This window comes from Piliocolobus tephrosceles, chromosome 10 (genome assembly GCF_002776525.5).
Source record: "Piliocolobus tephrosceles isolate RC106 chromosome 10, ASM277652v3, whole genome shotgun sequence".
Classification (NCBI taxonomy): domain Eukaryota; kingdom Metazoa; phylum Chordata; class Mammalia; order Primates; family Cercopithecidae; genus Piliocolobus; species Piliocolobus tephrosceles.
The window spans coordinates 100,887,106-100,902,371 of NC_045443.1; positions in this window are offsets into that span (position 1 = coordinate 100,887,106).

The following is a 15,266-nucleotide window of genomic DNA, read 5'->3' on the forward strand; positions in this document are numbered from 1 at the left end:
ATTGTTAGTATACTAATTTTTGGAAACTTATTAACATGTATTTTATGATTTATAATATGGTCCATCTGTATAACTTCCTCATGTGTTTATGCATAGTGTTACATGTATGTATGTAACTTCCCTGCACTTCAACTTACTCATCTCTAAGTGGCTTTAATAACAGTCTGTGTCTGATAGTGTTGAAATGAGCATCAAAGGAGTTAATATATGCAAAGTTTCTAGAGCAGTGCCTTTCACATGGTAGGTGTTTAACCACTACCACTGTGTTAATATTGTGCTTGGAGATCCAACTATAACTCTCCCCCATTTACACATTGAATTTATGCTTTTAAAATAAAGCCATGAAGAAATTTGGGCTTAAGACATATGCATGCACTAACTTTGGAATAACTTAGTTTAAAATTCTTGCCAATTATTGTGGTGCTTTATGTTGGCAAAATAGCTCAGAAATGCTCCTCATGGTTCTGGAAATAAGGTAAGTCATGCAAGGTAATTTCTCTGCCGCATCTATAGCCCAGTTGCTATTGGTGAAATGCTCTGAGATTGCACTTTAGGAACTTCTATATTTTCCAAATGTTTTGTTTTTCTTTATTTTATGAACAAATAAATTTTATTTAAATATTCTAATTACCTGTCACTTTTCAGAATCTTAGTCATCTACAAAGTGCTTTGTGAACCTGGTGTGTATTCTAAGTCAATAACTGGTTTTGATCTTATATGTCAGAATGCAATTTTAACACTCAGACACTTAAGTGTAAAACTGAGATAATAAATTACTGGGGGTCAGATTTTGCCAGATGAATAAATTCTTTGAATAACAACAGAAAATCTTGTTCTCTCAATGACTTGAAAAGTTAAACACATCTCTGAAAACACTTACCTTGAACTCAATGAGCTGTTGATTTACCCCATGCGAGCTGTTCAGTTTTATCACCTGAAAGTGTCTTCTTTAATCATGGCTGAAACGTAGGTTTGCACTTGGATGGTATCTGTGATTATCTCAGTTCACTAAACTGCAAACCTGATTATTCTCCCTATTAAAACAGCAGTGGGTGCATATTTCTCAGCAAGACACATGGAGGGTCTTGAATGACCAAGATTTCATTTCTTTCTCAGAATATTTTATACGATTCAGTAATCAGTAAAATTGGTTCCTCTACAATGGGCCCCCTCTGTCATTAGTGAGAATTAGCAAAGTTCTATTGCCTTTAAAAAAAGTAAAGTGGTCCATTACTGTGAATGAACCTGCTTTTTTGTGTGAGGACTTCTTTTAATTTTAAGGGGGGCTTTCATGCTTTTGTGTTGTGAATTAAATCACCATTTCATGAGGTTTATCCTTGTCAAGGAAGGAAGAAAACCAATCTTTTGTTAAATCTATGAGACCAAAAATCCTGCTCACAAAGAGGACTATAGACTTGGCAGATTCAGCAGCATATCGTAGGTAGGGTGTCTAGGGAAGCATTACATCCTCATCCAATGTCTGCGCTCTGCAAAAGGTGCATTAATATTTCTTTCAAGGAAGCACTATACTTTTTTAAAGTTTTAAATAGTATACAAATGTCAATATTTCTTAAGTAGCTTATTAGCATGTTCATTTGGCTATATTTGAGGTTAAATCTTGCCTGCTCTGAAATATATCACAGGCAATCCGGCCTAGGAGGTATAACACAACTGTAGAGTTGTTTTACAAAACTCCCTCAGTATCAGTGTTGGCTTTTTTTCCTGGTGGGCTTGAACTTCTAGTCTTCAACAATGGTGTGCGTGTGGTGTGTGTTAGGGAGATGCTGGGATTGAGGATGGAAATGAAGAGGGGGATATCACACCTCACTGAGATGACAGACAAGATTGGCACAGTGACAAGGTCCCAGGGTCTGCCGTCAGTTAGAATCCCAGCTTTGTCACTTACCCACTATGCTCCCTTGGGCAAGTTTACTAGCTGAACCTTGGCTCATTATTTGTAAAATAGACATAATACTGAATGTATGGGGTAGTTCAGAAGATCTTTGATAATTCACCTGTTTATTACATAGCACGTGTATTGGTTAGCTTTTACTGCATAACAAACCATCCCAAACTCTGTGACACAAAATAAAAATTCATTTGTTTATTCATGAATCTGAAATTTGGCAATTTAGACTGGGCTCAGCATGGCAATTCTGGTCTTGGCTGGGCTCCCCCACGCATCTGTCAACAGCTCTGCTTCTGCAGTTGCTGGGGTGCCTTGGCCCTCCTCCTTTGCTTTCCCATCCTTCATTGGTTAGCGCAGACTTGTTCCTTTGGGGAAGGAAGGACTCCAAGAGAGCTAAAGGGTGGGAGACCTCTTGAGGCCCACTATGTTAGTTCTATCATGTTCCATTGGGCAAAGAAAGTCACAGGAAATCCTGGATTCAAGTAAAAGAGAAAGAGATTCTATCTCCTGAAGAACAAATATGCAACATCACACTGCAATGAATGTAGATATAGGGAGGCCATCAATGCAATTAATATACTGCAGGAGGCATGTGGTGGATTGTGGCTAATCCAGAAAGAAAGACAAATCTGCTCCCTAGAGTAGAGTAGGGAGGGACATGGGATGAATATGACCATGGCTTGATTTTTTAAGTAAAATTCTACTGGAACTCCCCAGAGTAGAGCGGGACATGGGACAAATATGGCCATGGCTTGATTTTGTAAGTAAGATTATATTGGAACACAGCTGCATCCTTTTTTTTTTTTTAACCTACTGTCTGTGGCTGCTTTCACACTACAACAGTACAGCTGAGTAGTTGCAACACAGATGACATGGCCAGCAGAGCCTAAAATACTATGATTCTTTAGAGAAGGAGTCTTCTCTAGAGTTTTGATACTCCAAGTATTGTCTGTGGATCAGCAGTTTTGGCATTGCCTGAAAACTTGTTGTAAATGCAGAATCTCAGGTCTACTGTACCAGAATCTTCATTCCAACAAGAATTCCCCAGAAAATGCGCACTAGAGTTTGAGCACCACTGAACCAGAGAGCAGCTACACTGCTTGGATATAATCTGAGGAGTGTAAGAGTCCCAGTGGTAATTATTGAAAGGATAAACTCCAGTTGGAACACCCAACAACTGTTGTTTCTTTGGAGCCAGCATGACTGCTGTGTTGCTTCCAGAAGCTCTGTCCATCCTTGGGAGAGATTATGCCCTTGATCTAGGAAAACAGAAGGGAATGAAGGCCCTATGAATGCAGCCCGGTGAGAATGAAGCTGTAGGGTGCCCCAGTCAAATCAGTTGGCCAGGACTGAGCTCTGATTCCTGAGAGACTAAAGGAAGAGGGACCAGGGAACAGCCAGTGACATGGTCTGAATCAAGGTGGTAGCAGCCAGTTCTACAAGTTCAATAGAGTCAAAAAGGGATAAGGGATTCCAGTTCAGGGATTGACCCTGGTACTGCAGATGTCGACCATGGCTGGCAGCTGAGGAGAATTGTGGGCAACTGTGGCTGGGCCATTGGGCTTGCACTTGGGAGTGTGGCTCCGTCTCTTCTCTAGTTTTCTTCTTCAGGTTTTAGTTTTTTCTCAAGGGTATATGAGTAAGAATAAGTGCATATGGGGAGTTTTGTAAGGCTACAAATAGGCACTCTATAATATCTGGATAAAATAAAATCTTCCTCAGGGATTTATTGTGAGCACTGAGTTAATCCATATAAAGGCTTAAAATACTGCCTAAAACACATGAAACATTAATTAAATGTTACCTATTGTTATAATCATTGTCAGCAGCATCATCTTTGTTGTCATCATCATGATCACCATCAGAATAAAAGCTCAAAGTCATTATGGTCCCAGGTATCTCTTGGCATCAGCTATAATCAGACTCCTTCTTATCTTTCTCCCATGTCTCACCTGTCTTCTCTCTGCACCACTCTCAGGATGTCTTTCTGTTTTTGCATATCTTCTTCCACCTCTTCCAATCCATGTGTTTTCTGGTCTTTCACAATTTTTGTTGCAATTGGCCTTGGCTTACCATTCTAAGAGTCAACCCACTCCTTCAGCTATATTACTAGCTAGAAAATTCCCTTCATGTTTCCTACGGTAACAGAATCTCATGGGCCCTGCCTATCTTTCTGTATCAGACTGTAGGTGGTTAGCTGCTTAATCTGGGATCAGTTCCCCATGAGTCAGGTATCCATATTTTGTTCAATCAGCTGTTGGGGGACAAGGGTGGGTGATTTCCCTTGGAAGTGGGTGTGCATGAATAGGTATTGAGACTTGGTCTACTCAGTACTCTTCTAAACCATGTTGGCCTGGGGATAAGGAAGGAGATACTGAAGATGCAGATGGTGATGGCTTTATTATCAGAAGGAAGGAAAGAACTAGAGACAAAGTGCTCCTGAACTTCCAGGTGGAGACTGGCTGGGGTCCTATCTTGGAAGAATTGTAGAAATAAATCAGAAGTAGGAAAGAGACTATATTACCAGTAAACACAGCTCTGAAAATGAGACATTCAACACAGAAACAATTATAGAACTTCTACTACGTGCAAAAGATGCCTTATTGGAATTCTTCATATTCAGAATTATTAACACCACTAAGCATTTACTAATATACTACATACAATAAATATTACTACCATTAATATTATAAAAGTCAACATTTATTAGGTGTTACCATGTGCTAGGCACTAAGGTAAATCTCCACCATGTATTTCTTATTTAGATCTCACAGTAACTCTGCGAGTCAATCACAGAGATCCTCAAAATGCCTCACAGACTATATAGTCCAGACATCAAGTGACCTAAACAGATGCCAGCCAGAAATACATAAGACCATACAAGGGCACAAGAGCTTGACATCAGTTCTAGACATAGCTTCTATTGTCATCACCATTAGTAAATGAAGAAACTAAAACCCAGAAGGAGAAACACATGCTAGCAAGTCATGATGCTGGGCATTTGAGGCCAGACCATCTGGTTTCAGAGTTCTCATAGCCTAGCTATAAACACCACAGCTCCGAAGAGTCACACTTGTTCCTGAAGTCATGAGAACTGAATTAATAGTGCACTCACCAGACACAAGAGTAGCTGAACTGTGTGTAGGCTTATAGTTGGAGTCTTTATTTAATGCCAGAACCGCTATTTCTGTGTCCCAGGCTAAACAAAATGCTAATCAATTCCTACTTCAAAATTCACTCCAACATTATATTTTTTGCAACGTTTCGTACGTGTCTCTACCCTGCATGATACACAGAGTTGGAGTCACACCATCTTTAATACAAGGAGCACTTTACATTGCATTAAAATTATGTGAATATACATTTCCCCAAGAAAACTGTAAGGTCCTAGAAGTCAGGGACTGTGACTTTCTTGACGCTGTATCCCAAGTACTTAATATAATATTTAAAACACAGTGGATGCCCTGCATGTGTTGCTGAATGAATTAAAAAATAAATGATTGGTTGATGAAACAAATTGCTCATAGCAGAATGTAATCCTCTAATATCTTTTAATCATTGTAAAGAGACAGTCAGATAAAGTTATTGTAAAAGAATTGCAAATGTCTAAGTAGATTTCTAGTAACCTACATTTTTAGAAAAAGAGGGCATACTTATTAACAAAGAAGTTATAAAAACCATTTGTTCTCAAAATACACAATGGCACTGCTTTCAAACCTCTATGAGAAGCATAGCTGTTTTGTTTACAAAAAAAACACAACATTTTATTAGGTTTTTCTTCCTGAGTCTTCCTTCTCCTGTCCCTGACAGCCCCCACCCCAAAACAGCAAGCAGCTCTAAGATGCCACTTCATTTATTTAGATTCCATTTTAGTAGATTAGTCATTTACCTAATGGAGCTGGCCTCTCTTGTTCAGAAAGCAAACATATTGAAAGGTAAATACAACTGAACAGATCGAGTAACCACGTCCGGTGGCTGCACCTGCCATTTGGACCACTCTCCATGGGCAATTTGAAAAATATCTGGCAAATTTTCCTATTTACCTTATAAAGGTGGAGTAGAAACAGCACTGCAACATGAGTTAGGAAATTTAGGTCACAGCCACAGCTTTGATCTTAAGTACAATGTCATTTTCCTCTCCAGGTCTCATTGTCTTGGCTTTTAAAATAAGAGGGTTGGACTAAGTTACTTATAAATGTCCTTCCAACCTTAAAATTGTATCTTCATTCATTTGATAAATATTCTCTCAAGACCCAGTCTGAGTAAGACACTTTGCAAGGCATTGTGGGAGAGAGGCACAGACAACATGGCTTCTCCCCACCTCTTGGGATTAAACAGAGGATCAAAAGGAAGCCTGAAAACATGTGTGTTACACTCATTTGTTTTAAGACTGTGTATTTAGCCTGTGTTATTAGTCTTTTTCAAAGAATGATTTTAAAATAAATGTATAGGCACTAAACCTGAAGGTCATCATTAAGACCTCTAGATTTAGTGCCTATACATTTATTTAATTAAACACTTGCTGAATTCTAAGCAATTTGGAAAGCTCTTCCAAGGACAAGGTAAAGTGACAGCTGTGAGAGGAGCATTTTCTCATGGTGGATGTGTCTTTTTTTCTCTTCCTTTTCATTCATTGGCTCATGGAGTCAACTACTCTTCCAAGTCTCAGAACATGAATCTTGTCTTGTCTAAGAGAGCCTAGAAAGAAACTAATTGTTAACTTTCTTCTTAAGCGCTTTCCAAATTCAGCACCAGAACCCAGCTCTGAGACACACCTGTTGTAAGACTGGAAAAGGTAAGGACACTCTAGATTGCAGTTGTGTTTGACCTAAATTTATTTTCTTTCAGTTGTGCTATGAAACATTTTCTCAGACTTCAATTCAGCCTTAATTTTTACAATGGAAACTACTGGAATAATAACTAAGTTGTGTTTTCTGCACTGGTAAGGCCACATCAATATCTTTTATTTAAATAAACAGTGGTTTGAACAAAAAGTTTATTGATCTGTGAAATATCGTTTTTAGTACTTTACCCTGTCTTTTTAAAAAGTTCTATATTATACTTTTCAAATATTTTTTTTTCTGCTTAAAAAAATTTTGAAAGGTCACAAAACACCAAAATTCTAATTTCTGAGAAGTCATTTTATCCCACTAACCATCTGCAATAAAATAAGCATCAGATGTGCACTCACAAGATATTGCCACCCTAATATTTGGAATAGAAATAAATGGCATTCAAGTTGGAATAGGTGATTAAACATGTGTTTTAAGAAAGGAAAAACAATATTTTAATAATTACTTTGAAAAAAGTATATAGAAATTCAAATCAATGCAAAAATATATTTTTAACAATTCACTTTACAAAAATACTCATAATAAAACATATTTCATATTAGATTTTCCTAGTACATTGAAAGGAAGTTTGCTAATAAAATTTCTATTTAAATCCAATTTTCATGGCACTTGTGTAATATTGAAATCATAATCTCCAGCATTATTATCATGACTATTACTTTACTACTTGCCGTTTACTTTAATATAATCATAATTAAACTCCGAATGTCATGGGAAATTTTTTTTAAGAGATGGGGTCTCACTCTGTTGCTTAGGCTGGAGTGCAGTGACTGGCACAATGATAGTTCACTACAGCCTTGAAATCCTGGACTCAAGTGATTCTTCTGCCTCAGCCTCCTGAGTAGCTGGGACTACAGGCACACATCACCATGCCCAGCTATTTGTTGTTTTTTGTTTTGTTTTGTTTTTGTGTTTATTTTTGTTTTTTGAGATGAGGTCTCCCTATATTGCCTAGGCTGATCTCATACTCCTGGACTCAAGCAATGCTCCAGCCTCAGCCTCCCAAATCTCTGAGATTAAGGGTGGTAGCCACTGTCCCTGGCCAGAAAATATTATTATATAATGTATGTGAAAGTAAGTAAAAATGGGGAAATATCAAAGTGATATGTAGTTGACAACATTCCCATGCTATATATGCCCCAGTCTTCACAAATACATTCACAATATCTGTATCCTTATTGTAATTATTAAAATATTGTATCCTTATGGTAATTATTAAAATAATTTTAATTAGATACTCAGAAAGTAATGCGCTGTTTTATTAAGTGTCTTTTGCATTTTCCTGAAAGGCATATTAATATTATAATTATACATTTAATGTTTGATGATGCCTTTCTTGTAAGTACAAAATACTTCTCTTTGTTAGCAAAACTCTATCTACAATAAGCTTAACAGTGTACTGGTAATTATTTATAGTCGCTACATTTAATTTTATGAAAATGCTCAGATTTATCCCTTTTGTTCAGCTGTAGAGGACAAAGTCAAGTCACTTGTGTTTTGTCAGAAAAATGGATGTTGTTCATGGCAATGCCAGCAAGGAAGGTAAGCAAAATAAATGTGTGTTACATCAGGAAGGAAGACGTCCTTTAGGGCAGAGGCTCTCAGTGTTCGTTGCCCATTAAAATTACTTGAGGAGATTATCTAAATCCCATTCTACAGCTACACCTCATTCCAATTAAATCAGAATATCTGGCAGTGTGGCCTAGGCAACATTATTTGTTAAATTTTCCAAGATTGATTCCAATGTTCAGCCAGGGTTAAGAACTGGAGCTACAGGGTAGGCAAGAGAAAAATAGGAATCTGACCTCAGACTGCCTTTATATGTCTCATTTCCAGTAGGTCACATTTATGATGTTACCAAAGAAAGCATTCAGCCACCTGGATCTTCTGGACATGAACTTTCTAGTCTCCTAACAGGCACGGGTCCGAATCCCTGGCCTGCTGGAGACTTGGGCTGGTGTCAACCTAACAAGGGCTCTTGCAGTGATTGGCAGATACCCTCTAAAAAGACAAGGGATAACTGCTCCAAGCACCCACACTGACAGTATGGCATCTCTGAGACCAACTGTTCAAGGTGTTGATCTCAAGGTGAGATCAACTGTCGATGCGTAGGTTGGCTGGGGAATAGATGCCTAGACATAGGCAGTGATGATACTCACTCTAAGTACTCCATGTACTAGAGGAATCTTCCCCCATGTTCAGCCTGATTCCCTGAAGACCTGTTCTGACAGTTCTCTGTCAACTGCAAATATGCCTCTTTCCCTAAGCAGTGTTCAACATTGTTTGAAGAAAAAAAAAAAAAAGAAGAGAAAAATTTCTAAATTAGTATAAAATCTCTAAATTAGTAGCATTCTGAGCAACAATGTTGCTATGAACATGTATAACTATACTATAAATAACCACATATAGAATTTCCTCTCTTTTTTATCTTGATTCCAAGGCCATACATCTAACTTATTTTTCACTTGGATACAATGTATTTTTTACTTTCTTTTCTCACTTCCTTCCTGACCCCCTATCTTGTCATTAATGTTCTCTCCACTTCCTCCTTGAAATTTATCCAGTGTGTCATGGACACACCATGTTTAAACTAATATTCCTGCCAGATAATCAAAGATGATTCTGAGGTACATGGACATCTCTGTAGGTCTTTTTATTTGTGGTGACATCAGAAGCACATATCTTAATTCATCTCTTTAAAGAACATACTTAATGATAAAGAGTCAACAGAAGCAAAGAGGGAAAACAAGGAAAGAGTATATTGTTGTATTATCCTATTTTCACCAAGCATCAGGAACAAATGTAATAAATAAAATTCTAAAATGAATAGAATTGTTTAAGTAATCCCAGAGGATGAACAGTAATAATGTACTTTTCAAAATTTGTGCCCCATTCCAACAGTGTTAAAGGTGACTAATAATATTATGTTGAGTTAAGAAAATTCAGTTGGAAACAGGCATTGAGAAACTCACCTAGGAAAGATAAATGAACCCAAGTTTCAGCAGTGGTTATTTTCCATATAACCTTAGGCAAAATTATTAAACTCTCTTAGTTCCAGTTCTCTTACCTGTACCATGGTAATCATTCTTGAGGGACGTTATTTGTTCACAAAATAAGTACAAGCCATGGAATCAGAAAGATGTGTAATTGAATTCCACTTACATTGAATACTAGAGGAGTAATCATAAGCAAATTGATTAACCTTTCTGGGCTTCACATTTTTCATGTGAAAAAAGAGTGAAAATAAACCCTAACATAGAGAGTTATTTTTAAAATAATGAGATAACATAAATAAAATGCCTTGTTAGATGCCAGGAGCACTCTAAGCACTTTATAATTGATATTGATTATTATTTCTCAGAACACTAGGAGCTGCCACAAAGATTACTAATTGTAAGAGCAAAATACTGGGCCAAAAAATTCTTAATTTGTTCCATAAACATTTATTAAGCCTTGATACATAAAAGCCAATGTGCAGAAATAAACAAATGTATAAAAATTACTTTGCCCTAAATCAGTTATGATTTAGATGAGTCATGGGACACGTATACACCTAACTATTGGACCAAGCAGTCTGTTGGCTATCAAGTGCCTGATACCTACCCAAACCAAGTACATTAAGATCCTAGAAGGAGTGTCTAGCTAGAGCAACACAGAGGCCAGAGGGAAGAGGTGGCCTTTGAGCTGGACCTCAAAGGAGCTGGACAGGCCAACATATGAGTGAAGGACACCCAGGGGCGACAGACGTGAATTAGTCAACAAAGCAACCAAAATAATGGGCAAAGTTCATTTAATTTGGCCACATTATTTTTTACAGAATAGAAGTGATTGGCAGTAGTTAGCTTGCTAACCAATTATCATGAATTATCACAAAGTTGCTAATTTGGTTCCAACTTACAGATTCAGTAATAGTAAACGGAAATAAACTAATATTTTAAAAATCAAAACATGGAAGCACTCCATGTAACTCTAAGAAACGTTATCCTTAAATAGTTGAAGCAGAAAGATGTCATGCCATTAAGAATATCAACTCTTTCAATACCAAATCAAGTTTGTTTGTCGATTTCTTTCAAGTAAACCCAACTGGAAATCAAAGTGACTTTTACTGAGGGAAGTTTTGCTGGATAAACATTTCCCATACATTAATTTACCTCTTTAGCAATTAATTCTATTTTAAGAGGGTTGGATTTAAAGGATTTGGAAGAATACCAAAATATATTCAAATGATCTTATGCCATATGACTCTGTACCATATGTGAACAAACTTAATTAAACTGATTTAAAAAAAAAAGATGTCACTGTTTACCTACAGTGTGGATATAACCCTTGGAACCTAAACATTCCAAATATTGGAAATGAAGTCATAAAAGTAGTTCAACTGTGCAAAGATTTAATATCTTTTTAAAGACAGACCTGAGTGAAAGGGATTATCTGTTCATATGGTCAGAGTAAACAATCCACTTTGGGGCCCAACAGATGGAGGCTTTGAATCTGGGAAGGAGAAAGCAGAGAAGAATAAAAATGCAGAGCTTAAAATGACCATTGGACTATGTTTTTAAATGCCTTCTTCCCTACTCAGTGTGAGCCCAGAGGCTCATTATTACAGGTAGAAGGAAACATAAAAATCCTTTGGGTGTGAAATTTATCAGTCTATATTATTTATTCCTAGTGGGTATGCTTCATTTTTAATATGCATAGTTAGTTTCATAAAAACTGAAATAAGATTTTCATATTTTATTTTCCCTATTTGCAATAATTTATTTCATTTTATTTTTATAAAGCTATGTTTTGTAAGAAATGAAAAAGTTTTATGATTTTAAAAAAGGCACAAAGTATAAAATCAACATTTGATAAGAAATTTCAAGACTATGAATTCTCAAGTTGTTCTGACTGCAACAAGTACCATTTTTTTCAAAAAAATCATTATCAATAGTCATCACCTTAATATTTCGAGTTAATATTTAATTAAGATCATATTGGGAAAATATAATAAGAGTGTAAGTATTATAGAAAAACATAAAACAACAAAGTGTTTTGCAGTTTTTCAGACTCATTCCTGTTTGAAAAAAATAGAGCAAGAACAAACTTTTTTATTTGTTCTAGACCTCATAAAACAGTATGAAGCCTGGTAAATAAATTTATCTAATAGTCTGTGCATTTTAGGTCAAAAAAATTTATACATAATGAGATATGGTTTATGACATCAATATTTCTTGTACAGTTTCAAAAAGGAACTATTTATCGTTCTATTTAGGGATAAAATGTTTAAATGCTATAAGATTGAAACAAATAAGCAAAAGTAAATCTCTGACCCTGTAGTGCCCAGGAATATTCCTAGGCCAGCTTGTCCTCCTCACACCCACACCAATTCTTCTTTTCCTTTCTAAGGGAGTTCTCCTCCCTTTAAGGTTCACTTTACTCATTGCCTTCTGTACGGGACTCACCCTAATTGACCCTAGTCTAGCTGGGTCAAACTTCCTGACTCCTCTGTACATGTCTCTAGTGGTTAGGCTTGGCCATACTGGTTGGGAATTTAAAGCTTTTTTAAATGGTCAGGTAGCCATAATTGAACTGTAAGACAGTTATGAAGAGAAACAGTAGCTAATAGCTATTAAATGCTCAGTAGGGTCCCAGGCAGTATGCTCAACCCTTTTACATGGATGCCATTCCATTCTCCCAATAATCCTATAGGGTAGGCACTCTTACTATTCCTATTTTACCAATGAGGAAACTGAGGCTTGAAAAAGAAAAGTAATACACCCAAAGTCATGGTGCAAGTAATTAGCAGAGAGAGAAAGCACTTCAACTCAGGTCTTTCTGCCTTCAGTCTGTTTCCTTATTCACTGTGGTGCACTTATTTTCCTTAGGGTCTTATTCTGTGTTTAAGACCTAAAATTCCTTTGAGTTGTAAATTTGAAATTTATAAGAAGGATTTATGAGAAGAAAACAACTTCATTTTCTTTGTAAAACAATGAATCCATTTTTCTTAGCAAATGTTTAGCCATGATACAATGAATTGTCGGCATACACCACCATTATTTGTTTACATCTATGGAAATGAACATGATTATGTTTTAACACTCACAATGCAAACATTATGGCCTGATATTACAGCAAGTCAATAGTAAAATACTCAAAATAATTTGACTTAAAGTCTCTAAAGCAGAATGTTCAGAGCCAACCAATAATTCAGATAATCCACTCAAGTCAAGGCAATTATGCATTTAAAGGTTCTATGTGAAGAAAACATTTCTAATTCAAAAATCAAGTTGTCTTTCAAATGTTGTTGAACATATTTATGTTATATTTATACATATATTATATACATAATATATTTCTGACCCCTTTGAAAAACATAGAGACATGACAGTGATTGAGAAAATTCCGAAGATTAAAGAAGTCATTAAGGAAGTGAATTTGTAGTATTTTGAGGCAGCCTTCTGGGAACCAAATAGAAATGGAATAGGATCCTGGTCCAACACCCTCTAGCTGTGAGACCTAGCACAAAACACTTAACCTCTTTGTGTCTTTTAATTTATCCATCTGTAAAAATGGTTTCTGGAAAGAATTAAATGCAATTATGTATGTGAAAGTGACTTGCACAGTGTTTGGTATATGGTTGACTATTTTTTTAAATGTTAATTCCTTTCCTTTGAAAGTTTTACATGCCATTGTTGAACCCCAACTAATATTTTAGATATGGTTCATTCTCTGCAAATACATAGATTGAAGATAGAATTTGGCCTCCAAAATGGTCCACAGTTTAGTGCGTAAGAATGATCAGAAAACCAACTAATAAAACACAACATTAGATGTGTTGCCATAGAGATGACCACAGAGTGGAGGGAGGAATCAGACTCGAGTAGGAGCCCTGAGGGAGGTCATATTAGAAGGAGATGCTTAAGATGGGTCTAAAAGTTCAGAGGATTGGAGTGAGTTTGGGGAAGCCAATCCAAGCCTGTGAATACTTGCCGAGATTGTAAGCAAGTTTTCTTTACTTATGTTTTTTCATTTAAACCTCACAATAACCCTTCGAGTTACATATAACTGTTCTTACCTTCCAGATAATGAAAAGGCAGGACTTAAAGAGTAATTATTAACTTTTATACTTATGAATACCAGAAAATAAATAAAGATGACAATAATATGCTACCATGAGTCAAAAACAGCAAAAGATGATGGTTGACTAAGACCAGCTGGTCCAGAATCTCAACATAAGTGAAGGAAGAAACTAAAATAATTTTAGTTTCAACTCTAGACTCGGTCTAGATTTCTAAAGATAGCAAAAATCCTATTGGAAGTCCTTGGAGTGGTGAAAAGTTTGGGAATAAATAAGAAAATCTCCTATTCTTACACTATCCCATATCTGTTTTCCCTGGTTCAATTCAATTCGAGAGAGAAGGCAGGCACTCACAAGAGGCTGCTGAACAAACAGGGACTACCCAGTTTCAGTACAGCACATATTAAATAAGAGAACAAACTCAAACACACAGGGCTGACAATACCAAGTGATGCAAATCAGTCTGCTTTATGTTATCATGCTGAAAGACTAATATTACCCATTCGTTAGGAAACAAAAGCCAGGGTGAGTGAGCAAACCAGTCAATCCTTAGATTTTCTAACCTTCCAGGAAAGAGTTACAAATGTCAACATTGACTCACCAGGGCTGGTTGCTATTCAAAAAGAAAGTCATGTTTTCCCCACTAAGGTTTTTGTTCAAATTATGACAATATTCCCTGTAGAACATCAGTTTCTGCAGTTAGACTCATGATCTTGGTTGATGTAAATAATTTTTTTCCACTTTTAAGAAATCAAAGATGTCTATATATATGTTTGATTTTCTAAAGGAATCTAGTATGTTTTATTTCTTGGAATGTCAGCTAAGATTTTTTAGGATGAGATTAAAATGCAAAGAGGTTTATCAGCTCATATAACTAAGATAGGCCTTGCTTCAGGAATGCTTTAATTGGGGGTTCCAAGTATATCACGAGACCCTGGTTTTCTTTCTCTCTTCCATGTTAGCTCCTTTCTCATGTTGTGGTTGCAAGATGGCTTCCACAGCGCCAGAGCTAACATCTTTCACCTTCACATCCAGTAGAAAAGCACAAACCTTTTCTCCAACAGCACCTACATTTTAAAGCACAGAGATGCAGTACAATTGGTATAGCTTTGAACTGCGCCCATCCTGAATAAACCAATCATTATGGCCACTGGGATGCAAAATGTTGCTAACCCAGGGAAGGGAAAGGCAAACAATGAATGTCCAGTGCTCTTGTTCATGAACTATTGTTCAAGAGCTCCCCCAAAGGACAGAGGGAGAGAGTAAAAGCAAATTAAACTGATCTTCAAGAAATGTTAGGTGAGAAAGAGTTCACTATTCCTGTAGATATTGACTTACAGCAGTCACATGACTTCAATAGAAAGTTTTATTCTCTCTTTCTTGTTGTCTCCAATGCCACTTTTTCTTGGTTCTCTTCTTTCTCTAATCGCTTCTTCTCAGAATC